This window comes from Pan troglodytes, chromosome 9 (assembly GCF_028858775.2).
Source record: "Pan troglodytes isolate AG18354 chromosome 9, NHGRI_mPanTro3-v2.0_pri, whole genome shotgun sequence".
Taxonomy (NCBI): Eukaryota; Metazoa; Chordata; class Mammalia; order Primates; family Hominidae; genus Pan; species Pan troglodytes.
The window spans coordinates 33025342-33052276 of record NC_072407.2 but is presented as its reverse complement, the minus strand read 5'-3'; the positions used below and the strand labels follow the sequence as shown (position 1 = coordinate 33052276).

Below are 26935 nucleotides of genomic sequence, written 5' to 3'. Positions count from 1 at the left end.
ATCCAATATAGGTATGAATCCAAATGTATACAACCCACATGATTCAACAAGAGATTTTGCATTTATTTAAAAATGATCTAAGACTGAGGAAATAATGAGGGCACTGGGCAAAGGACAAAGCAGAGCTTTAACCCCAATCTCCCTACCAGGAGCACATGTATCTTCCATAGAAATATTTTTAAAAATTGAAATAAACAAACCAATCTCCCTACCAAGAGTACATGGATCTTCCATAGAAAAAAATTTTAAAAATTGAAATAAACAAACAGAAAAAACCTATCTCTACTGCAGCTGAGCTCACAGCAAATGTGAAGACTACTTACGAAATGACCCCTCAAAAAGGAGAAAAAAAAAACCTAGCAGAATTAGCACTATGGATATGTTTAGAATGAAAAGAAAATAACTTTGTCATAATTAAAGACCTAAAGAAAGCAGTAAGTAATGCAATGAAAATATAATTCGAAAATTCAAACAAGTTGGGGTTTGGAAAATGTCCAAATAAGACTTCTATAAATGAAAAAGGTAATTATTGAAAAATGATAAAACAAACACAATAGATACATTTAACAATTTTTTAAAAAATGAAGTGAGCCTGAGGAAGTTAAACAGAAAGTAACCTAAAAAAATATGATAGATGAAAATACAAAAACCTGTGAGATGCTTCCAAAATAGTAAATTCCTAGTCATTTACTGCACCAGGGAAATAGTCAATGAAGCAAAGGGAGGGGAGGAAATGTAACTGCTTATCAAAGAGGTTTAACCTTGTCTTCCTTATTTTAGGCTGCTTCTTCCCTCTTGGTTTTAAAGGTACCTGGTTCTTCCAGTTCCTATGACTTTGCGGTTTTGTCTGGTAAAAGTCAGACTCATCCCTGGCTGTTTTCACTTCTGATTTGTAATTTTGCTCCACTGAGGTTTTTAACTCGGTTGTCACTCACCCTTCTGCTTTTTATCTTCCATCTTTTCTTCTCTTATTCATGCTCTTGTATATTTATGACTTCAAAGGATTGTCACTAAAAAGAAAGAAAAAAGGATGTACGACAGAGACTTTACAAAAATTGGTGTCTTGTTATAGCAAGGAACAAGAAGACAAAATAGTAAAGATGTCAATTATCTTCAAGTTAAACAATAAATATAATTCCAATCAATATCCGAAAATTATTTTTCATAGAAATTGACAATTTGAGCTTAAAATCTCATTATAAAGTAAAGAGAAAGACAATTTTTTTAAAAAAAGGAAGTAGACTTATCCTACAAGGTATAAAGACACTGTAACATTAAATTATTGAATTGTGTTTTCAACTTGTAGATAATAAAAAGTAGACCTTTGGAACAAAGTTGTGAGCCTGGATATAGATATATTCATATACAGCCAGTCTCTGAGCAATGGGAGGATTAGGGAAACTTGTGGAGTTGAAAATTTGCCTATAACTTTTCATGCCCCCAAAACTTAGCCACTAATAGCCTACTATTGACCAGAAGCATTACTTATAACATAAACAGTTGGTTAACACATATTGCTTATGTTATATGTCTCATATACTGTATTCTTATAATAAAATGGCCAGAGAAAAGAAAATGTTTTTAAGAAAATCATAAGAGAAAATATATTTATATTAAGTGGAACTAGATTATAAAGGTCTTTATTCTTATTATCTTTACATTGAATACACTGAGGAGGAAGAAGAAAACGGGTTAGTCTTGCTGCCTCAGAAGGGGCAGAGGTAGAAGAGAGGCAAGAAACACAGCAAATTTTGTGTAATTTACAAAAATACATCATAATTTCTGCCTGAATGTTTTGCTTTTTCATTTCTCTAAAAATGCTTCTATACAGTACCAATTCTTCCACCATTTGCTTTAGCTTCAGTGCTCATATCTTAAAAAGACCAGGTTTTAAAAGAAGTCAAAGCAGTCTTGAGTAATCAGAACTCTTCTGCTAGATTGTCTAATGTGAATTTGCTTTCTGTCACTGCTTCTTCTACATATTCTTCCTCATCATTTGAGGCACTCATCTCCATCAAGCCATCTTCTGTTAATTCCTCTGGTGTGGTATCTCTTAGCTCCTGAATTTCTCCAAGATCCCTATCTTAAAACCCTTCACTCTCCACCTTATTTACCATATCCACAATCTCTCTCATGATTTCCTTGGTTGGCTTTGTTGCAAATCCTATGAAGTCATGCAAAACATCTGGACATAGTTTTCTCCAGCAGAAATTCATTACTTGGGGCTTGACAGTTTTCATGTATTTTTCTATACTGATGGCAATTTCAATGGAGTAATCTTTCCAGACTTTCATGATGTGTTGTCTATCAGGGTTCTCTTTCATAGCATTGATGATCCTTTCCACAGAGTACTATACGTAATGATTGTTAGCAGTCTTTATGACTCCTTAATCTACAGGCTGAATTAGAGAGATTGTGTTTGAGGGCAAATAGACCTTTGATGCCTTTGGTATTGAACTCATGGGGTTCTGGGTGGTCAGGGGGCATTGTCCAATATCAAAAGAGCACTTCTTGACTACAGGGACAAAGCACGGATGGAACTTATCCAGAATAAAATGTTGTGTTCAGGCATTCTTGTTGTACAACCCAAAGTCTGGAATGGTGTTTATCTTTTCCATTCAAGGCTTGAGGGTTAGCAGTTTTGTAGATAAGGGCAGTCCTGATTATCAATCCAATTGCATTTGTACAAAACCATAGTTAGCCTGCCCCTTCCTCCTTTAAATCCTGCTGCTCACTTTTTCATAACTAACAAATGTCCTCTGTGGCATTTTTTTTCTAGTATAGGACATTTCTTCTGCATTAAAAGCCTGTTCAGGCACGTATCTGTTTTCCTCAATGACTTTTTTAATGGAACTTAGGAACTCTGCTGCTTCTTGTTCAGCAGAAGCTGTTTCTCCTATTACCGTGACTCCTATTATTAATACCTCTCCTGCTTCTCCTATTACTTTTACTTTTTAAAAAAGCCACCCCTCTTTCTAAAATTGTTAAACCATCCGTTGCTGGCATTAAATTCTTTAGCTTTAGATCCTCATCTTTCTTTTGCTTTAAGTTGTTATACAATGACTTTGCTTTTTCTTCAATTATATTAGAGTCTACATATATGCTTTTCTTACAGCAAATCTGCACCCACATTAAAGCTGCATTTTCAGTATGAAATAAAAATGTATTTTTTAAAAAGTACAAGTTTTTCATGTCTGCTGGCATTGGTCCTTAACGCCAAATTTATTTATCTTGAAATGTCTTGAAATGGTAGCCACCACAACTGCAGACTTCAATCTGTGGAAACTATCAAGCAATTCAACCTTTTCTTGTAATGTCATGACTCTGCTCTGCTTCTTGGGAGCGCTCCTAGCATCACTAGTGGCACTATGTATGGGTCTCATGATATTATCTAAGGTTTACGATATTGCAGTAAACACAATAAAAATATGTAAGAACTGTGAGACATCTCTTTTTATTGCAATACACAATTTACTGGAGAGGCTGCTCACCTGGAGATGATTAGCATCACAAGGATTTTAAACAGATACTCTCAACACTTGAGCTCACCACAATAGAAAGAGAAGGTGACTACAAAATTATTATCATTGTACCTTATGTACTGTAGTTAATTTTATGCAGTAATAATTTCTTTCTTTCTTTCTTTCTTTCTTTCTTTCTTTCTTTCTTTCTTTCTTTCTTTTTTTTTTTTTTTTTTTGAGATGGAGTCTTACTCTCTCGCCTAGGCTGGAGTGCAGTGGCATGATCTCAGGTCACTGCAACCTCTGCCTCCCGGGTTCAAGCGATTCTTCTGCCTCAGCCTCCCGAGTAGCTGGAACTACAGGCACCCACCACTACGCCCAGCTATTTTTTGTATTTTCAGTAGAGACAGTGTTTTATCATATTGGCCAGGCTGGTCTCGAACTCCTGACCTTGTGATCCACCCACCTCAGCCTCCCAAAGGGCTGAGATTACAAGCATGAGCCACCACACCCAGCCTATGCAGTTATAATTTCTTACTGTATCTTTATGTTTGTTTACCTGTCTCTACTGCCAATGAAGTCATGTACAGTCTGCCTTTGTGTGCATGAGTTTTGATACATTTAATCTTCTTATAACATATTTGTGTGTATTTTATGGTAGTAAATGATAAAATTGACTAGAATCTTCATGTATTTTATGCATTCATCACATAACCTTTTTCTAAAAATTTTCAATACTTCTAGGCTACACTGCTTGTCTGCAAGTTTTTCAAATTGCCAAAAATCTCAAAAAATTTTTCCAACAGAATTAATGAAAAAAAAAACCTGTGTAGTAAGTGGACCTGTGCAGTTCAAAACCATGTTGTGGAAAGGTCAACTGTATAGAAAATTGGAATATAACAGACTTGGCATTTTAATAAGTAGTGGAAGGAAAAGAATTATTTATAAAATGGTTCCAGGACAAATGGCAAATCATACAATAATAAATAAAACCAGATTCCCTTGTACTGTACTTCAGATTATCTCAAATTTAAATTAAAGACCTGCATATTAAAACCTTTAGAAGAGAATGTTTTCATGAATTAGGAGCAGGAAATAATTTCTGGAAAATACTCAAAAAGCACAAACCTTAATGAGAAAGACTCTTAATGACCAGAGTAAAAAAACTTTCCATTACAGATAATACCATAAACAAAATTAAAAGACAAACAGTTTTGTGGGAGAAGGTGTTTTTATAGTATGTGATCAATAAAAGATTGGTTATTAGATTACATATTTTTATAAAATGCCTTCAAATTATGAGAAAGACATACAATCCAAAAGTAAAATTGTTTGTCTTTCTAATGTTTATATATAGACATATATATATAATACACATGTTTATGTATATATAATATACATGTTTATGTATATATAATAGATATAATGTTTGTATATATTTACATGTATATGTTATATATTTACATGCATGTGTGTGTGTGCATATATATGTATATATGTGAACAACAAATTCAGAGAAGTGGAGGCCTGCATGACCAGCAAATGTAAGAAAAAATAATCAACTACAGTTTTAATAGAACATATAATTTTAAAAAATGAGCTACTAAATCACATCTCAGTTTGACAAAAAATGTAAAAATCAGATATTCATAATTGTGATGCTGTAGAGAAAGTAAAACTTTCATACACCGATAGTATGAGAGTAAATGGCACAATCACTTTGGCATTATCTGGTAAATTTAAAAATGAATTATTCTACAGCCCTGTAATTTCAACCCTAGGAACGTACCCTAGTGCTATGGTGTCTCAACCTACAAGAACGCTATTTTATATTGTGACTCAGTATATGCCAGGACACAACTGAAACAAAATTTTCATGAAAGAGCACTTATTCTATTTGCGTGTGATACTGTTATGCATTGAATTGTGTCTTTTTAAATGTATATGTTGAAGACTAACCACTAATACCTCAGAATGTGGTTTTACAGAATGCAGAGGAAGAACTTTTACAAGAATAATCCATTTTAAATGAGATAATTAGGGTGGACCCTAATTGAATATGACTGGTGTCTTAATAAAAAGGGGAAATTTGGAGACATACACATTGGGAGAACACCATAAGATGAAGGCAGAGATTGAAATGATGTTTCCATAAGCCAAGGAATACCAAAAATTGACAGCAAACAACCAGGAGCCAACACTGCTAACACCATGATCTTGAACTTCTAGCCTCCAGTACTGTGAGACAATACGTTGTTGTTTAAGCCACTTTGTTACAGACTCCACGGCAAACTAATAAAGATGAGTAATGATACTAGTAGTCTGTTTTATTTTGTTTTAAAAGTTGAAATTCATGAAATTAACTCTACCGCCTGAAAATAAATTATGACCTATAATTTGAAAAATTTTGCCCTAGAAAATATCTTGCATATACTACCAAGAAATCATTGAACCATTATTCATAATAGCAAAAACCTGTAATTATGTAAATATCAACCAAAAAGAGAATGAATAAAATGAATTGTGGTATATTAATATAAGGGTCTACTCACTTGTAACTGAAATGAATGAACTGGAGCTACATGTATGAATATGGAAAAATGTTAAATTATAAGGTAAGTAATACAAGAAAAGTATAATATGATGCATATAATTTAAGACTATTTATGGAAGAAAGTTCAGAAAATAAGTTTTTTATGGGTACAAATATATGTTGCAAATTTATGAAAATTTGCATGAAACTATCATACCACCTCAAAATAGAAATTATTTTCTCTCCATTGTAAATATGGGGTCATATAAAAGGAAGAATTTGCTGTATCTCTATATTTTAAAAAATTCACATTTACAGTAAATTTGTACTTATAAGGTTCACAGAACTAATAAGTAAAAAATAATAATAATTCACCTCATGTTTGTTTTTTAAATATAAGCTCCTTGCTCTTTACATTCAGCCATTATCCTATCACTTGAAAAACCTCATAAAGTCAGAATTAGGAAAGTTTGGAGAGGCAAACATAAAATTAAAAAGGTGACCAAACCCATTTGTTTCCTATCATGTGTGAAAAAAATGAAACATTAATTGAATGCTTCTCGTTTTGTTTCCTGTGTTACGTAGTTCTTGTTTAAAACAGAGAACAATGATTCTCATTCTCTCCAAAATTCTCTTTAGCAGATTTTATATGGCCATGATCCCATTATGTTTCTGTACATGTGTGTGTTCATGCAGCAAAGCAGCAAATATCAGAGGCCAGACTGCATTGTGAGGTGTACATTCAAGAAGAAGATACAGAAATACAACAAAACTTTTTATTTTGAAGAAACTGTTTCCTAAAGTTCTCCAGTTTCCAAAAGCTTTTCTACGAATGGCATAAATAAGTCCTTTGAGTTTTAAAGACTTCAGGCTGTTCAGAAGGGATAATTTATGTTTTACTTAAAAAATTCATGGTACTATGCCAGGCGTGGTGGCTCATGCCTGTAATCCCAGCACACTGGGAGGCCAAGGCAGGCGGATCACAAGATCAGGAGTTCGAGACCAGCCTGGCCAACATGGTGAAACCCCATCTCTACTAAAAATACAAAAATTCACCAGGCGTGGGGCGCATGCCTGTACTCCCAGCTACTGGGAGGCTGAGGCAGAAGAATCACTTGAACCCAGGAGGTGGAGTTTGCAATGAGCTGAGATCATGCCACTGAACTCCAGCCTGGGTGACAGAGTGAGATTCCAACTCAAAAAAAAAAAAAAAATTATGGTACCTTGCTACATTATCTATTTAATTAATTGTATTCATTATTCATTGAAAAATTAAAATTGATTAATACAAATTTCTAAGTTTATGTGCATACTCATCAACATGTTGGGGAAAGGGAAAACTTGGTGGTTTACCTCATTCCAAATGAAATCTAAATGTCTGCATAGAAAGGAAGAACAAAGCTGCTCACTTGTATAGCCAATGAAATGCTGAACTTAGCCTGCTCTTATAAAATTACAAAATACCATTCTACTGTCAATTCCGTAACAAGTTATTATCAGATATCTTTAAAGCACAGATTTATCTCATGTTGCCTTATACATTTAATGACCCTAAGATTTGCAGATTGTAGAATGCCTTTCAGAATTTTCCATCCATCAATCTGCACTCTTTAGAGTTAGAAAATATTTATTTCTTCATCTGCATGATAAGTACTACGTCATCTTTAATGTCATGCCACCCACAAAAGATGGTGAAATATGCAACAGCATCCAATACTTCTGGCAATGCCTGCATAACACTATGACTAAAAGAAAACTTGAAAGCCTCTGAAATGTAAATATTAAGTGTTCAATAATAAAAGAAGTTAGCATTAACCCCAGGGTTGAGATGAAGAAGATGTAATTTGTTTCCACCCCCATAAACAATGTGAAAAAAAATATTAAGTTGAACTCAAGTACACAAGTCCACAAGCATTGGGTATGTTGTTGAGCATAATTCTATAAACATGCAACAATAAATTATTTGTAATGTAAATAAATGAGTAATTCACACAATGGGGCAGTGCAAAGAGACTTTTTTTTTTTAAATAAAGATTTTCTAATTTCCAGGATTGGTGGATTCATCCATTGATCCATCAAATGATTGCTAAGTATCAACTAGTTTTCTAGAGCACCCAATAAAAAACAGAGGAACGAGGCAGAAAGGTATTGTTTTCTTGGTACATAGATTAGGAGAAGAAATATAATTCAATAAAATTATGACAAGAATTAAGTAATGTACAGACTGCTTGAACACATTCCAGAGTCATCTAATCTAGTCTGGCACAAAGAAAGCCTTCTACGTAGAAGTCACATCAAATAGCTTCCTCTAACCAGTAGAGTAACAACCTGGATTAACTGTTTAATATATTTTTTCAGTTGTATTTATAAGAAATTGTAACTGTTCATACATTTTGCAAAATAAAATTAATAGGTTAAATTTCATTTACTCTGTAATTTTCAAAATTTTTCTAAAGCTTTTCTGCCTATGTCCTATCATATGTAAAATGAGGAAAGTAACACACATCTAGACACTTTCAGACGAGATCAGGCACGTTCAGGGTGGTGTGGCTATAAGACAACATCTAGACACTTTCAAAACATATTTCAAGAAATACTGCCATGTAGAAATACTAAAAACATTAACCTTCATACTAAGTATTCTGTCTGAATGTATAACCAGCACAAATGATCATTATTATTTTTAAAAATTTAAGTATATTGTACTTGGTCAATATATCCACATTATTTTGACATATAATTATTATTGATATATTTTATCTTCTTTTTTATACTAAATATTCAAAGCCAGTATATATTTCATACAGACAGAACATCTCAATTTGAACTAGCCACATTTCAAGTGCTCAAGAACCACACATAGCTATTGGTGATTTTATTGGAAAGCAGAACTCTGTCATAAGCCAGGCATGATAGTGTATGCTGAAAGAAAACAAACCATGAAACAGAACTTAAACAGTATGAAATGTATTGATCAGGAGTTGAAAGTGTCCAGCCTAGACCCACAATTCCCTTCCACAGTTGCAACCACTATTAACAGTGTGTGTTGTTGGCCCTAAAAAATGTTTGTGCCTATAGACTCATAAATTGTATATTTATATATTTGAGTATATGTGTAAATATATATAAACATAAATATATATACACACACACATTATACACACACATACTCAAATATGTATATTAAGTAGATATAACTCATGATATATACATTATATTAAATTGTATATATATGCATGTGTTTGTGTGCACATATTTGTGTATAATTTAAGCAAAAGTGAATGTTGTAACGCCACTCTGCTCTTTGCTTAATTAACAATGTGTGTTAAAGACCATTTCAAAGGGGCATATATGCCTCATTTTCTCACTAGCATAAAAACACTATGGTGAACATTTTTATATAAACATCTTTGTGCCTAGAAAGGAGCATATCTGTAAAATACAGTCCTGGAAGTATAATTACTTCATCAAAGGGTACATGCATTGATGAACATTGACAACTTATTCTGTTTTTTTTAAGTTATGAAACAATACATGTTGAAATGAATCTCAATACAGATAACAGTATGATTAAATAAGTGATCATTTCTTTTCTTGACCCTCATCTTCAGTCGCCAAGCCCCAATCCCAGTACTTTCTCTTGCAGTGACTCTTGTTTTCAATTTGGAATTTCTCCTTGTTTTATATCCCCCCTCCAAGCTTATTTGTTATTTCTTTTGGAAATATTACAACCTTATTAATCAAAATATTAGTTTCCCCAAATGATCTTATACTCTTATAATAGAAAGCCTTATAATTACACTTTAGATATATATGATTTAGATCAAACTTGGGAAGTCTATAGATAGGAAAAAAATTTGTTAGTGAATTAATGAATTTGTCTTCAGTTTGTAATTCTAATGCAGAGGATAGAAAAGTCTTGACATAGGCTATGCTGTGATGAAAAATATAAATATCTGAAAGCATACTGAGCTGAGTTTTTGCTTTAAAAATATCACATTTGTGCAATTCACAGGTATTTGTGAAATTCAAGTTCATGTATTCTCTTTCTTAGAGAAACTTCAAATTAACAAATAACATAATTGAGGATATTTAGTAAACATCACTGAATTAATTAATTTGCTACTACTAATACTAATTTGCTACTACTAATAATATTCTTTGCTTATATGAACTTAGGCTTGATATTTAAAGCCATCGAAGTCTAATCATTATAACCTTCTTCCATTATTGTTTCAGGTTGAGTAATTTGATATACTGAGATTTGTAGGCAGGGGGACTAATGAGGAGTATTCAAGGAACAGAATTCATGTGGATACCATTTTCAGTGCCTTTCAGTACTGTGTGTATATCTGCATATCTATCTGGCTTAATTTTCCTCCAACTAAAGTACTTCCTTTAACACTTTCTATAGTACAGTTCTGTTGAAAATGAATTCTTTCAACTTTGTTGGAGAAAGTTTAATTTCATCTTTATATTTGAAAATATTTTTATTTGATACAGAATTTAAGTTTAATAGCTTTTGTCCTTCAGTACTTTAAAGATGTTGTTCCACTGTCTTCTTGATTGCATTGTTTTTTTGAAAAATCTGCTGTCATACTTATTTTTGAACTGTTGTATGCAATGCATCTTTTTTTGTTTGCTTTAAAGATATTTTTCCTTTATCTCTGATTTTGGGCAATGTGGTATGATGTTTATTAGTGTTGTTTTCTCCATGTTTCTATGCCTTGGGTTTATTTAGCTTCTTGGAACTGTGGGTTTATAATTTTCACTGAACTTGGAAAAATTGTTTCTCGGTCTTTTTTTCCTCCAAATTCCTTCCCTGCCAACAACACACACACACACACACACACACACACACACACTCTCTCTCATTCAGGGATTCCATTGCAAATATATTAGCTCACTTGAAGGTGTCTCACAGCTCAGTAATTCTCCCTTCACTTAGAAGAAATATTGTTCTGTGTTTTATTTTAGTTTCTAGTCCTAGGTCTTCACGTTTACTCACCTTTTCTTCCACACTATCAGATTTGCCATTAATCACATCCCAGATCACAAATCGTAGGTCTCATCTCACAAAATTTGACTTGAAACTTTTTATATTTTCTATTTTCCTACTTAACATTAACACACAGAATACAACTATAATAACTATTTTTAAAGCTGATTTTAACATCTGGCTCAGATCTAAAATGGTTTCAATTGATTGATTTTCTGCTCCTTCTAAGTAATATTTTCTTACATATCTGGTAAACTTTGATTAAATACCAGGCATTATAAATTTTACTTTATTTGTGCTGAATATTATTGATTCCTATAAATATCAGTGAGCTTTTTCTATAATGCAATTAAGTTACTTGGAAAGACAGTTTGATCCTGTAATGTCTTGCTTTAATGATATGTTAGTAGCTTCTGGATTAATGCTCATTCTAGAGATAATTACACTCTATCACTGAGGCAAGACCTTCTTGAGTACTGTGCCCAATTTCCTGTGAATCATATTTTTTTTTCAATCTGAGTGACATAAACAGGGACTTTTCCTTGTCCTGTGTAATGCTAGACATTGTTACCTCTAATCCTTTTGGGTAGTTCTTTCTCCAGTCCTTAGTAGTTTTCTCACATACATGTGTAACTCATCAATATTTAGCAAAATACTTGAGAAAGACCCTAATCAGCTCCCTAGAGCTCTCTTTCAATGCACACTCTATCATACCCTGTCCTGTATTCTAGCTCCCTTTGTCTGCCCAGACTCTCTGCTTTGTCTCCTAAACTAAGGAGTCCTCTACATCTCACATGGATTTCTCCTCCCTGTACTATGACCCAGATACTCTCAAATTTGTAACCTGAGGAATTTGTTTGGCTCTCCTCATTTGTCTCCCATCCCACAGGGTTCACTGTATTTCAGTCCCTGATGTCCAGTGTCTTAAAATTATTAATTTATATATTTGTCTATTTTTGGTTGCTTAGAAAATTATTATTGGAATTTGGAGATTTCAATGCCTTTCCCCCATCAATTAAAAATATTTTTTGGCTCAGAAGTCTAAATGGGGTTGAATATATGAACTCTTATTTTCATGCCCATTCTATAGGGAGGAAATAAAGCAAAGCAATTAAAATTGTGCACTGGAATTGTATCTTGACACCAGAAGTTTAAGGAAGTTAGTAAATCATTCTGTACCTCATTTCATCATGTATAAAATAAAGAAAACAATAATACCTGTCAGACAAATTTTATTAAGCATCACATAAATTAGTATGTGTTAAACAATATATCCCTAAAACATAGCATTTAGAACATGACCTGGAAGTGGTAAGTTTGCTATAAAATTCAGTTATACTATAAAACCATTGAGAAAATGAGGATATAATTAAGACAATCCATTTGTACTGACAAACCCGTCGTTTGACTAAATATTCAAATTTCCTATAGACTATGCAATGAAGAAAATTGTCCTTTTCATATCTTCATTTTGCTGATTAATTCCAGGCTCAATTTTGTATACCAGCATGAAACTATTTCTCTACTTAAAAATCCTGTGAAATTCCAGCCAAAGTGAGAAAGAGCCCAAGCTGTACCCATGATTGTCCAGTCTAAATTCTTTTTGGTAAAGTAACTCTGAATCATCAGGGTGACTTGAAGCAAAATAGAATTTCCTGATTTTGTGACTGTCTCCCCATCCCTTCCTTCAGTAACTCTTATATAATTTGTACTTCAGAGTAAGAAAAAATAAATTTAAAAAGCCATCAATACTAAGATGCTGGTGAGGTATGCTAGTAAAAGAGAACCAAGATTTATTGCAGGTCTACTATGTGCTAGACTTAGTTCTTTTAAAAGTATGTGTTTTTTCTCCACCTCTCCACAATACTCTCTCATTAACCCCATTTTGCAGATATTCATTTCTTTTTTTACTGAAGAAATATGAGTGATTCAAGTTTTGCGATTACTTTTAATTGCAAAAACTGCAATTACTTTTGCACCAACCAAATATTTAGCCACATTGTTTGTGGTCACCTAATTAAGACATTAGAACTCAAATAATTTGAATAAAAAGAGCTAAGATGTATTGAGCATTATCTCATTAATCCTCATGACAACTCTATACTGTACCATTATTTGCATGTTACATGGGAAAAAAAAAAAAAAGAACCGAAGCTAAGAAAAATTGCCCAGGCTTCTCAATAAATAGCAAAGTTCTACCCTAAAGCCGTATACTTACAACTACTGCACAACTTGTCACCTTATATGTTCAACTTTGAAATAATGCAAAGTTGTACACTAAGCCCATATTTACGGTACCACTAAGGTAAATACCAATAAAATGAGAAAAGTTCATTTTAGAAGGAAACTCAGTTAATATTTGTGGTTTTAGGTTTAGTATTATGTTTAATTTGGATTCTATGTGACAGGTCTGGGATGGTGGGCACTAACACATTTTTATCATTTTGAACTTTTGTTGACTCAGGGTATCTTAATCAGGTCTTGATAGAGGAGTAAAGTAGACTCACTTTTAAGGACAACGTTTACAAATGGATTGGATTCTGGGCACCAGTAACAGCAGTTAAGAAAGCTATATTTGGTCATAGCCCTCCTTCATTTCACCACATATCCATACCAATGTAGGTACCAGAGTAACCTGTTTCTTTAAATTGTTTCATGTTAGCTGTGCTTTCCATCCCTTTTTCTAAAATAGACTTAAATATACTGAAATTTCATTTCTGAATCACTAACAGTCAACTGATATTTTCACCTTCCCCTAAGAAGGAGGGCAGTTTGCCAATTTCATTTTCAATATGTTGCTAGTTCTGAGAATCTTCTTTCTTTCCCTTTCTCTATGCCAAGAGAGAAAAGGAGGTGAGAAAAGAAGGGATCACCAGACAAATCAACATGGGTATTTCTTTTTCGTTTCCTGAAACATCTCCCATAACTTTCTGACTTTAAAGCTTATATCAAGAAGCATGATGTCTGACTAAGAAAGGAGAGCTGTGTGCGGCAAAGCTTAAATCCATCTGAAAAATAATAATCTGGTATAATCCCACTACAATAATTATTTGTTCCTTGTCTGGCTTGACAAAGAAATTTTAACACGTGTCTACCCACGTGTAAGAGGAATGAAAACCAGAGATTTTTCAGGGTAGGGGGTGTGACAAGTGAAGGATAATGATGTACACAAGAGTTTGAACACTGCTCTGTTGCTTCTTTTACATTTTTAAAAGTGTGCATTGCAGTGGTCATTATTTTTCTGGTCAGTCTGAGAAATTAGCCTAAGGAAAGACTACTTTTGTAAGGAGTAAGGTGGGCAGAGGAATAATAGAGAAGTTGGCAGAGCGTAATTCTGAAAATACGAGCAGTGGGCCTGCAATGAGACAGAACTGGGGAGTGTGGGGGAGCAGGTGGGCAGGCATCTTGGCTGGGGATGGGACAGAATATGAATCATGCCTAAGGCTTGATAAAATTGACTACAAATAAATAATTGTCTCTTAAGCATAAGAAAAAAAATCAAATGGCAGAGGAATTGGCTCTCTCAATATCAAAAAACAAATAGCTGCCCCCTCAATTTAAATCTCAATCACAGTAATAATGATTTGGATTTTCTTAAGACCCTACCCATAAATGCACACCATGCTTATATAAAGATGTAGAAATTTAGTCTCATGATATTCTAGTGGATGCTACAGGAATATTTTAATTTTGCAGTTGAAAAAAATGGGAACAGCTGAAGTTGGAATCACTATGATTATGTAGAAGAGAAAATTTAATGCCTTGTCCTCACTATTTGCAAGGTTCATGGCTGATACTCCAATAACAAAGGACGGCTTAACAAGAGAAAAGCATAACTTATTTAATAAAAGTTTTATCTGACTTGGGAGCCTTCAGAAATGAAGGCCCAAAGACCCAAGAAAAACTGTATATTTTTTATGCTAAATCTGATGATATAAGTGGATAGTTGTGGAGAAACATGATTGGACAAAAAGGGGTATGATCTAATGGTAAGGAATGCAGAGTGGAGAGTGCCTTCAGCAAGGCCTGTTTGTTCACGTTCTTTCCTGTGTCTCTTTATCACGTTCCTTCTTCCTGAGCAAAATAGGTCAGAGAAAGCCTTTATAGTCAGGTTTCAGGCAGGAAAGATGGGAGAAAGTCAGTGACCTTCTTGCTTCTGTGGTTTTCTCAATTGTCAAGCTGCCATGTTGTGGGGCATCATGTTTTGAGCTCCAACAGTTACAACGATGATATTCACTATTCTGACAACAATGGCTTGAACAGTCTATGCAAAGCCTGGTGCAAAATTCTTTATAATCATGATCTCATTTAGTATTTCACATAACCCTGTTGGGTGGGTATTATTCATTTCTTTGTAGAAAATATGTTCTGAGAGATCACAAACCTCACCTAGTGTTAATCAACTTCTAAGGGGTGAAGGCCACATTTGAGTCCAGATTCCTGATATTCTAAATCTGATTGGTAACCACTAGAAAGAGGCGCTCCAATTGAATGCCTTTTGGGATATATTTTAGGTCACAGTGTGCAGTGACCCACAGAATAGTGACGTTGAATCTGGGGATCTGTAGCCAAGAAATAGAGCACCCTGTATTTTCCCCAAAGCAGCTGCAACATGTGGTGATGACCACACTGTGGAGAACAGGCTGTCATTCCCTTCATCATCACGATGTGTCAGGAAAGATGAGTGGGGGCCGGCATAAGGGGTGGAAGAAATGGAAGGTGGTGAGTCATGCTCTCATCTCAACATCTAAAAATAATCGCAGCATATTAAAAGAACATTTTTTCTATAAAAATGAATTTTTTTTTACCTATATGTCTGTAATTTTCCATTTCCAAACAGTATTCCATTGGCATGGGGTTGTATTCCTTGAAAATATTAACGATCATCCTGAGAAGCCAGGGAGCCAATTTAAATCATGGCACCTACATAGGCCATTGATAATACAGGCTGAGCAATCAGTCGGTTGCTAGGGATGTCCTTTGAAATAACTTTAAGAGAAATGAGCATAGTTCAGAGGGCTTTTAGAAACAGTATCTTTTGCCCACAATCCCACCCACCAGAGGTCTTTAGGAGGTAAAATAATTTTTGTCTAGCTCCATCAAAATCCACCTCTAGGTCCTCGCATTTATAGGAAGGAGAAGCAGACAGATTTCCCCATTCCTTGTTATCACAGCAATAAATCTGCCATTACTGAAGAAGATCAAACCCTGGGTGGTTTTTGAAGGGGCACCAAAGGGACAAAGGAATATGCCTGGGAGTATAAAAATACATCTAAGATCTGCATAGTGAATCACTGGTTATTTTTAAAACTCAAACTGAATTGATCTGAAACTTAGTTAGACATGCACTACAGACATGGAAGTGATCTTGAATTTTTTGCTGACATCTGTGGGATTGGACACAAAGAAAGAAAGGAAGGAAAACTATGTGATGTACCCAGTTTTCTCCTATAAGCCATGATTAGAAAAATTGCACTGATATTCTAACGAATTAAGGCCTCAGAAAGTATAGCTTTTAGTCTTTGCTTTATGCCGACATATCACCAATTGGTAACTTTGTCAGAAGAACTGCCTGGGGAATGTTCAATCAATAAAAATGAAGGTATTTCAATATGAGGAAAATGTCAGAACCTTGGGGAATAGGTAGTAGGATGCAGATGTTTGTTAATTAAGTTTACAAAGGCAGTAAATGTAATGAAGCCAGTATCTCACATAGGGCATTACTAAAGAAACAGCTGTTCTCTCCACTCCACTAACTCTGTATATACATGTCCCACCCCCTCAATAGCTGTCAAGTTCTGGGAATACTTGTTTTGCCTATAAACTTTAATTATTCCATAGAAGAGTACAACAAAACGATTATCAATAATTCACACTAGGGAAAGCAATGGATAATACACAGGAATGTAGTTACAGGGCCTCCTAAACCTACAATTGTAGAAAAAAAAAGACTCATTGTCTATCTAATCTTTACCCAAGATAATGATTGCTTCCATCATGGATCATTGCATTCATTTGGAAACTTGATTTTTATAGACTTTTATTCTGAGTGATGAGATTCCCATTTTCCTTTGAGAAAGCACATGGAAAAAGAGTTGCTTAAGTAAAGACTGTTACAACCCAACTGCCAAAATGCAATGCTTCTTACCAGGATGCACTTTCTTTTCAGAAAAGGAAATTAAAAAACAAAGAAATAAGTTACTCGAAGTCACATCACCAATGGCTGGCAGGGCAGGAATTCATGCCTGTGAAGTCTAGTTGTCAGCACTATGGTATATTGCCTTTATCTACTAGTGCATATGCAGATCAAGGAAGTCACAGCACTGCCATGCCATACCTTACTTAGGAATCAGGAATGTTGTGTCCGTTTCAAGATGTTATTCATTATTTGGAACACTGACTAATTTGAACATGCCCCAAAAAGGTAACTAGGGTGGCAACAGACTGAAAGGCATTTCTTATTGCTAATTTCAGCCATGCTAACATGAGGAGCTATTTTAAGGTCAATCCAACGTGAAAGATGTGAGAATACTTTTTTAAAGTGTGGCATAATAATACCTTGTATCATCATCACAGTCGTCATCATCATTAATCTACTTATTTTAATATTTTATAGGTGAGTCATAATTGTATATATTTATCTTAATTTTAATATTTTAGGTGAGATTTATACTTATATAACAGATATTGATTAGTTTCAGTTTTAGGGAACAAATTGAAGTCATTACTTTCAGTATGCAAATTTTATGACTCAGTTCCATTTTGGTCTGAAACCAGATTTTCTTCCTTCTCCTTCCAGATATTCCCCTTTCATTCTGAAGCTCAGACCTGGTGACAATTTTTTTTTTTACAGAGAACAGTGAGAATATTACCTACAAAAATTCCACATCTAGCTTGTTATTATTATTGTCATCTGGTGAAACTGTGAAATAATGACATGGTGACTCTATGTAAACAGATCACTAGCCACCATATGTAGGTATTTTTTTACCTCCTTAGAAGAACACAACACTTCCTTTTATCCGTCTTTGTCTAAAATGGTAGTAGTTCCTTGCTGATACTCAACTCTGGTTTATCTATCTTATATTTGACTCTCTTTCCCTTTATCTAACTAACTCCTTGAGTTAGTTTTCTTCTGCTGTAAATACTTCAAGTGATTTCCATTCTTCTGTTTAGATAGACTTTGATAAATACAATGAATTAACATAAAGTTTTATGTTCTGTTTGTGTCCCAGGAAAACATAGGATAGTTAGTAGAGGGACCCTTCTCCAGTAGGTTTTCAGCCCCAAGATGCTTTGCTCTGGAAACTCCACCCCTATCTAAATTTTTGGGTCTTCTCTATTCAGTGGTACATGGAGAGACAGAGTAAGAATGAGGGAACTGGGTATAGTAACTGAATGGGTCAAATCTGCAACTGGATGGCCATCACTTCTACTTATATTCAATTGGCAAGAATGTAATCTACCCACATGGTTGGCTACACACACCTAACTGCAAAGAAGGCTGGAAAATATAATCTAGCTTTAAGCTAGCTTTAAGCCTAGAAAGAAGAGAAGAAAACATACCATTAAACATTATCAGTTTCTTCCTTGGTGTTCCAGTCTAACTTCTGTATCTTATGGCTTGGCAGATGGTGATAAACATCATAAAGAAAAACGAAGCTGCTGCTACTCTAGACAGGTTACTCAGGGAATACCATCAAAAACCTCACAGAGTGAGAGAGCAAGCTATGGGAAATAGGGGAAGACTACTCCATGTAGACCATGTTAAATGCAAAAGCCCTGAGGCACCAATAACATCGGCATGTTTGAAAATTAGTAAGGAGCTAGTATGGATGGTATTTACTTAATATTTAATTGTTTTAAAAAGATCTTAGTGAACTTTTTAATCTTCAGGACTATTTTTAGAATAAATAAATGTATTTAAATTATGAAAAAATCTGTCTTCCATAGTAGAAATTATATACGAATGATTTCTACAGAAATCTTCCTTCCATTCCCTTCCAATCAGATCTTTTTCCTCCTTTCCTATCAATAACCCTTTTCATTAGTTTTCTGTTTTATATAACCACTGTTTTTTTTCTTAAAATCATAAGCAAATATATACCAAGTAACAAACCATTCTGGCAACCATTTCTTATCATTTGGAGATCCTCCTGTTACTTTTTGCCACTAATTAGTAATCCATTGTGTGGACATAGCATATTCCATTCAACAAAGACCCTACAGGTGTATTACTTTGTCTTTTGCAAAGTAGAGTAGCCTTCCCTAAGTCACTTACTTTTATCATTCTGTTTTACTTTCTTCAAAGCATATATCACTTCAAAAATTATCTTAATCATTTACATGTTTATTTCCTGTCTTCTCACTCTGGCATTATCAGTACCAGTAAGCCAGATACCTTGTTTTTCTTATTTCTATATCTGCATTCCTTGGAATAGTGTGTGACACTTAGTAGAAGCTCATTTGTTGAATGCATGCTTTTGTTTTACTCCTTTAAAGCATCCTGATGGTGGTTAGTGTTTTTTCAAAAGGAAGTGGGAAGCAGGCTGTATTAGTTAGGCTTCTCCAGAGAAACGAAACCAATAGAATAGATAACTAGATAGATAAATAGACATGACTTATTATAAGGTAGGATTCACATGATTATGGAGGCTGATAAATCCCATGATGTTCCATCTGCAAGCTAAAGACAGAAAATCTGAGGGCGCAATTCAATGGCCCAGCAGCCAGGGGGCTGATGGTATACATTTTAATCCAAGTCTGAAGGCCTGAGAACCAGGATCCTGAGGGGCAGAAAATATTGATGTTTTAGCTTAAGTAATCAGGTAGAGGGAGTATGAATCCAAACTTGCTCCTCCTTTTTGTTCTATTCAGGCCTTCCACAGATTGAATGATGTCTCTCCACATTAGGGAGGGCAATCAACTTTACTAAGTCCCCCAATTCAGATGTTAATCTCTTCTAGAAACACCCTCATAGACACATCCACAAATAATGTTTAATCAGATATCTGGGCATCCCATGACTCACTCAAATTTACACTTAAAGTTAACCACCACATAAGCTCGTAGTTGTAAAAAAAAGGCTGCAAAGATACTGGTTTTCCATCTCAGGGGTGAAAGAGATATCCTCTGCCAGACATAGTTTAGCAACAGGCTGGGCAGGCAACCTGTGAGGTGGGGGAAGGAAACCACTCAGGAAATAATTGAATCAGAATATTGTAATTGTTAAGAGCTTGGCTTTGGATTCTATCATTTACTAGCTATGTGACCTTGAACAAGTTACTTAACTTCTCTAATCTGTAGATTTCTTATTTGTGGAAATGGAATAATATGTTCCTTATGGAATTGTATGCATTAAATAGGATAATCCATATAAAGGGCTTAGTGCAGTGCTTGGCTCAGAGTAAGATATCAATGAATATTAGCCATCATCATCATTATTATTAAAGAAAAACAAAGTTTGAGCCTTCTGGAATCTGGATAAACACACTGAGAACATTATGCTTTGCTGTTGTTGTGGATACAGGGCCAGAATATTACTAGACATAGAGCTGACATTTAGAAAGAAAATATAAGCCACAGAGCCAGTAAGTGTCACAGGTAGGGAAGCTGGGTTTCAAAGTGAAGCTTTCTGCCTGCTGGCCCTGTATTCTTAGTAATATGATAGCAGAAACAGCAATTACGATAGACTGTTTTATTAGAGAAATAAATGATTTTTAAATATCTCTATGTACACGGTCTCTGAATAAAAAACTTCAGACCCACTCCTCTGATTATAAGATGCCAACATTGTCTTACACAGGGCCTGGTGAATAATGCACCATTACTGAAGGAGAGGTGGTAAGAAAAAGCAGACAAATTCAAGAAAACAAGGAAATAAGGGAAGAACAAAGAGCAAGTGGACTCCATTGTGTCTGAGTGCAGGGATGGGTTCTAAGGCTTTCCTATGAATTTGTTAGGACCGCACTTAGAACTGCAGAGTTCCAACAGCTTCCTTAAAACATTTCATTTAACATTGTTATGCTCAAATAATTAAGAGTTGACTAGTAAACAGATGTCAGATGTTCAGAAATCTCACTTAATATAATTAAAACACATATACTGAATGCTCAGATAAATATGCTTTGGCCATGAGAATTTTTTAGATACTCATCAAAATCCATATTTAGCAATCTAGCATAGCTTTTTAAAGTACTTTCTTTGTGGTAAGAAACTACTTTCATTTTTTAATGTGTCCCTCAGAGAGAAGAATAATTAGAAGAATTGAAAAACATACACAGTAAGGGCCATGGAAATGTTGATTGTGTCTGTATTCTCTCCTAGTGTTTTGTCTACACTCAGCTGTCTTTCTGGCATTTCCTACGTGATTTCACTAAGACTGCCTTGTTGTGGCAACAACTGAGTATTTCATTTATCACCTCCGTATCTCTTGTATTACTGAATGACTAAGTATTTGTGCAAATGCTGACCCCTTCAGTATACTGCCAAAGAATGGCACTGTAAAACATGAATATTACAATAAAAAAACATGAATCACATCTGTGTTGAGGTTCTTTATTGTTGTTTTTCTTCCTTTTAGTTATTTATGTAAAGCAGGATAGAGACTTTATGTAAAAAAAATTTAAACAAGAGGTAAAAATTGAAAGTCCTTGTGAAGTCTTTCCTCTTAATTTCTTCTCTAGAACTGTCACTGTAATTGTTTTCTTGTTTATTTCTCTAGAACTTTTCCTTTACATTAACAAAAATAAAACAGACACATGAATGCACATAAAAGCTCATGTATACTTATAGCTTATTTTCTTTTATAAAGAAATAAGAAGAATTATTTCTTTATAAAGAATTACAATCCAACTAGATATATTGCTCTGTAACTTACTATTGTTATTTCCTAATATGACTTAAGGATCTTTTCATGTTATTAGATGTAGAATTATCATATTCTTGAAACTCTACAATGTGGATACATCAGAGGTTGCATTACTTTTTATGAATTGGTAGATTTATATTATTTTCAATTTTTCCTCGTTACCTAAAATGCATGTACATGATTAATCATGAGTATGCATGTATAACCTCATAGGTGAGGCACCTAAACAGTTCGTGGTTGGGCCAAAGACAATACTTGTGCACAGGTACTATTACATTGACCTCCTCAAAGGCTGTACATATTTATACTCTTATGTATTTCCCCTCATATATGCCAACATATGATACTGGTAATGTTTTTATTTAAATCTAATATGCATTTTAATTTGCATTTTTCTAGGTAATACTAAATGTGAAGTCATTCCTTTATACTTCTTTATTAACTATTTTTATTTATTTTCTGAGACACAATCTCACTCTGTCACCCAGACTGGAGTGCAGTGGTACAATCATGGCTCAGGGCAGCCTCCACCTTCTGGCCTCAAGTGATCCTCCCACTTCAGCTTCCCCAGTCGCTGGGACTACAGGCACAAGCCACCATGCTGGACTAATTTTTATTTTTTGTAGAGATGGAGTCTTCCTATCTTGCCCAGGATGTTCTCAAATTCCTGGTCTCAAGTGATCATTCTGCCTTGGCCTCCCAAAGTGCTGGGATTACAGGCTTGAGCCACCATGCGAGGCCTCTGCTATATTTCTTCTGTGAGTTACTTGATCATAGGCTTTAACGCTATCTATGAATTGCTTTGCCTTTTCTTTTTAAAATATATTTGAAATTTGTATAATCCAGATAATAATCTAATGTTTTATTCTATTTTGACAAATATTTTCCCAGTGTACCACTTGTCTTTTATCTGTTTTTATAATATTGAGGATTTCAGATTTGTAGGGTCAAAATTATTTATCTTATTTTATGCAATTCTCACATTCCTTAGGAAGGGCTTTATATCAAGGTCATAGCTTTTTTTTATTTAATTACTTTTATTTTCAAATAGAAGAAGCCATTTAATAGATTTTCATTTTTTTAAATAAAGCTTTAAAAGGATATTCATCCTTTACTTTGCAAATGTGTAGGTCACATTTGCCAATCATTATTATTATTATTATTATTATACTTTAAGTTCTGGGATACTTGTGCAGAATGTGCAGGTTTGGTACATAGATATACACATGCCATGGTGGTTTGCTGCACCCATCAACCCATCATTTACATTAGGTATTTCTCCTAATGCTATCCCTCCCCTATCCCCCCAACCCCCTGACAGGACCCGGTGTGTGATGTTCCCCTCCCTGTGTCCATGTGTTCTCATTGTTCAACTCCCACTTATGAGTGATAACATGTGGTGTTTGGTTTTCTGTTCCTGTGTTAGTTTGCTGAGAATGATGGTTTCCAGCTTCATTCATTTCCCTAGAAAGGAAATGAACTCATCCCTTTTTATGGCTGCATAGTATTCCATGGTATATATGTGGTGCATTTTCTTTATCCTTCTATCATTGATGAGCATTTGGGTTGGTTCTAAGTCTTTGCTATTGTGAACAGTATCACAATGCACATATGTGTGCATGTGTCTTTATAGCAGCATTATTTATAATCCTTTGGGTATTATAATCCTTTGGGTATATGCAGTAATGGGATTGCTGGGTCAAACAGTATTTCTGAAATAGGAACACTTTTACACTGTTGATGGGAGTGTAAATTAGTTCAACCATTGTGGAACACAGTGTAGCAATTCCTCAAGGATCTAGAACTAGAAAGGTCACAGCTTTATTACTCTGTATCTTCAGCTAATACTTTTTACTGAGCTATAACATACATACAGAAAACTGAATAAATCATTAAGTATACATTTCAATAAATGATCACCAAGTGAACATGCCTATGTGTCAACAACCCAGGTTAGAAAATGGGGTATTTCCAGCTAAAGTGAAACTCTTCCTAACATCTCCCAATCATGAACCCAGCCCTCTCTCCAAAGGTAGTTGCTATCCTAATGTCTATGTCTAACATGTTTTATTTAAATATAATCACACAGTACATATCTTTGTTTTATTTTACTAAATATTAAGTTTATGAAATTTATCTTTTCCATTAGTGTGAGAGGTTTTTTTTCAGTATTGTTGATATGTAGATTATATTATTTGAATATACCAAAATTAATTTCATCTATATTCTTGTTGCTGCTCATTTAGAGAGTCTCTGGTTTTTGATGGTTATGAACAATACTGCCATGAAAATCTTAAATTGTAATGAATTTCTTCCAGAATTTTAAGGACAGCTTCATTGTATCCTATTGATCAGTATTGTTGAGAACTCATTCCTCATGTGTTAAGACTAGGCTTTTCTCCTTTATTTCAGGTTCTTTGCCAAAATGTGTTTTGCCATTTTTGTGCATTAGATCTTCTAGATTAATTTTCACATATTAATGGTAATTTCATTAAAAATTATCTGGAGATTTGGAGGAGAATTTCATTGAAAATATGGAAGATGGAAAAAGATGAAAAATTGGCATCTTTATGATATAGAATATTTCCAGGCTGAAGCATAGCACACCATTCCTTTATTTTTGAAAATGTGTTTCAGCATTTTCTCTCTTATATGAGGTTTCTCTTATCTTCAAATTAACCTTAAACATATCATAAATTTGTATACTTTTTTCTGTCTTAGAATCTGGTTCTGGATTCCACATTAACTTTATTAATAGTTATCTCCTTACCCCCTCCTCTAATCTGTGACAGCTCCTTGGTCTTTCCTTGCCTTTCATGATGACAACTTTGAGAGTACTGCTCAGTAATTTTGTGTAAAGTCTCTCATTCTGGGGACTTGTTTGATGATTTCTCATTATTAATGTGAAGTTATGCACATTTGGAAAGGTAACAGAAAAGTGATGGGTTATCAGTATATGATATCAGGAACCACATTATTAGTATGTCATTTTACTGGTGATAGTAAATTTGATCACTTTATTAAGGTATTGTCTGCCAGATATCTCTAATTTAAGTTTACTCCTTTTCTCTTTGAAATTAATAAATATCCTAAGGGAGGTCCTTTGATTCTATACAAACATCCTGTTTCTACTCATACTTATGCTCATTGATTTTTAGCAACCATTGGTAGATCTTGCCTGACTGTTATTACTGCTAAATTCTAATGAGGCTTTCTATTTCTCTCATTAATTCTTTATTTTTTGTTAGGCTTCTTATGTAAGAGAAAGATGTTCCTTATACCCAATTATTTAGTCAATTATTTCTTTCTATCAGCAAGTAAATGTAAATATTTATTTTAGAATATGTGTTATAAGGCAATACTATTGTTATTAATTTTCTTTCTCCGATTGTTTGAGTATTGGTCATTGGGACATTGACAGATTGTTCTGATTTGCTCCACAACAAAAACAATAAAACAAAGAACTATAATAGGTTTGAGGAAAAGTATTAACACACCAAAAATTGTATGTCATTTTATAATTATGAATCTTTGAATACACAAGAAAAAAGTAGTTCATATAAAATTTTCAAAATATATATTACCTAAGCACTTTAAACATATTAGTCAGGTTTTCTGAAAGAAGTTGAAATAAAAACATAAGCATGAGTTTGTCAGTACTGTGGGTTAGGGAGGTACATTAGCACTGAATAAATACATAACTTTATTAATAATTTAAAAATAATAGCAATTTGTATATGAAAGAAAAAATAATCTACTACATAATTCCAAAACTTCTAATATAGAATAAATTGGGCTGGGAACAAATAATTTAAAAGTGCATAATCTCCCATCTTTTATATAGAAAAGCCTAAAGTTACGTTTTGTTTTTAATTTAAAATTAGATGAATATAGTCTTAACAATATATTAGGTAAAACATAAGGATTGTTAACAGCACAATTGAAAACAGGTTTTACTGCCCTAACCTCCTAAGAATATTTAAAAATTCAAAGAATTAAAGAAAGAAAATAGAAACGATGTAAAAGAAAAGAAAACAAAATAGCAGAAGGCCATAAAATAAGCACATTTAAAAAGATAAATATAAAAATTTACTTCCACTATTCTAAAGCATAATCTTTTGAAATAGACTACCTCCCGCTTTTCTACTTACATGCAGTTCTAAAGGAAAATAAAACTAGTCATATATAAAAGGATTGGTAAACATGCCTTGATGAATAATTTACATTTAATAGGTAAATTAGAATGTATGGCAAAGGAAAAATTAGGACACCAAAAATTGATACAGTCTATTAATATATATCCAAATATATCAATATATCTGAAGTAAACGTAATAAATAAATCTAAAAGTTAATAAATATCTATGTGCCAAAAATAAAGCACTAAAAGAGAAAAGAAAATTGAAATGCGAAAATAAAGTGTTCATGAAGATACAAGAGCAGTAGATGTTTACAAAAGTAATATCTGTATATAGCAGAAATATTTATTCAGGGTTATTAAGTATACATAGCAGTGATGTGTCTCAAAATAAAACTTTAAGAAGTTACCAGAGTTTTCTAATGATATCAACACTCCAAAAAAATGTGTCATATGTCACTTGTGGATTTGCTTATTCTTCATTAGAACATGTTGCTCCAGTTTAAGTTAAAGGGCATAAAGGATAAGAGCAATATGATTACTAAAGTAGAATGAATAGATAAAACCTAAAAGACAACAGATGTATTTTGCTCAAGTATTCATAGAAGGCTCAGAAAAATTGATGACATGTTTAAAGAAAAACCTCAATATATCCCAGAGATATAAGTGCTCTACTCAATATAGTATAATATATTCCCTACAGATCTTTGTAAATAGATTATTGTTCTTTTAGACATCTGTGTATGACTTCAAATGGGAGGTGCTGAAATTCACTCTCACTAGCAGTGTACTATAATATTCACTTATACCGTTCTTTTTTTTTCCTTACACAAATAAAGGATATATAGTCTTTCTGTATACTAAGTTGCGCTCACTTTTGAAAATGCTGTATCTCCTTTAAATGTTGAAGATGTTTTGGTTTGGGGTATTGCACA

General features: G+C 33.8%; 1 long non-coding RNA gene across 1 annotated transcript in view; it reads right to left on the bottom strand.

Annotated features, from left to right (window-relative positions):
- Positions 1–26935, bottom strand: part of LOC134807339 (uncharacterized) — a 171162-nt gene that overhangs the window by 27109 nt on the left and 117118 nt on the right. Inside the window, exon 2 of the long non-coding RNA XR_010147521.1 lies at positions 936–1010. This is a non-coding gene — a long non-coding RNA (uncharacterized LOC134807339). The remainder of the gene's footprint in view (positions 1–935; positions 1011–26935) is intronic.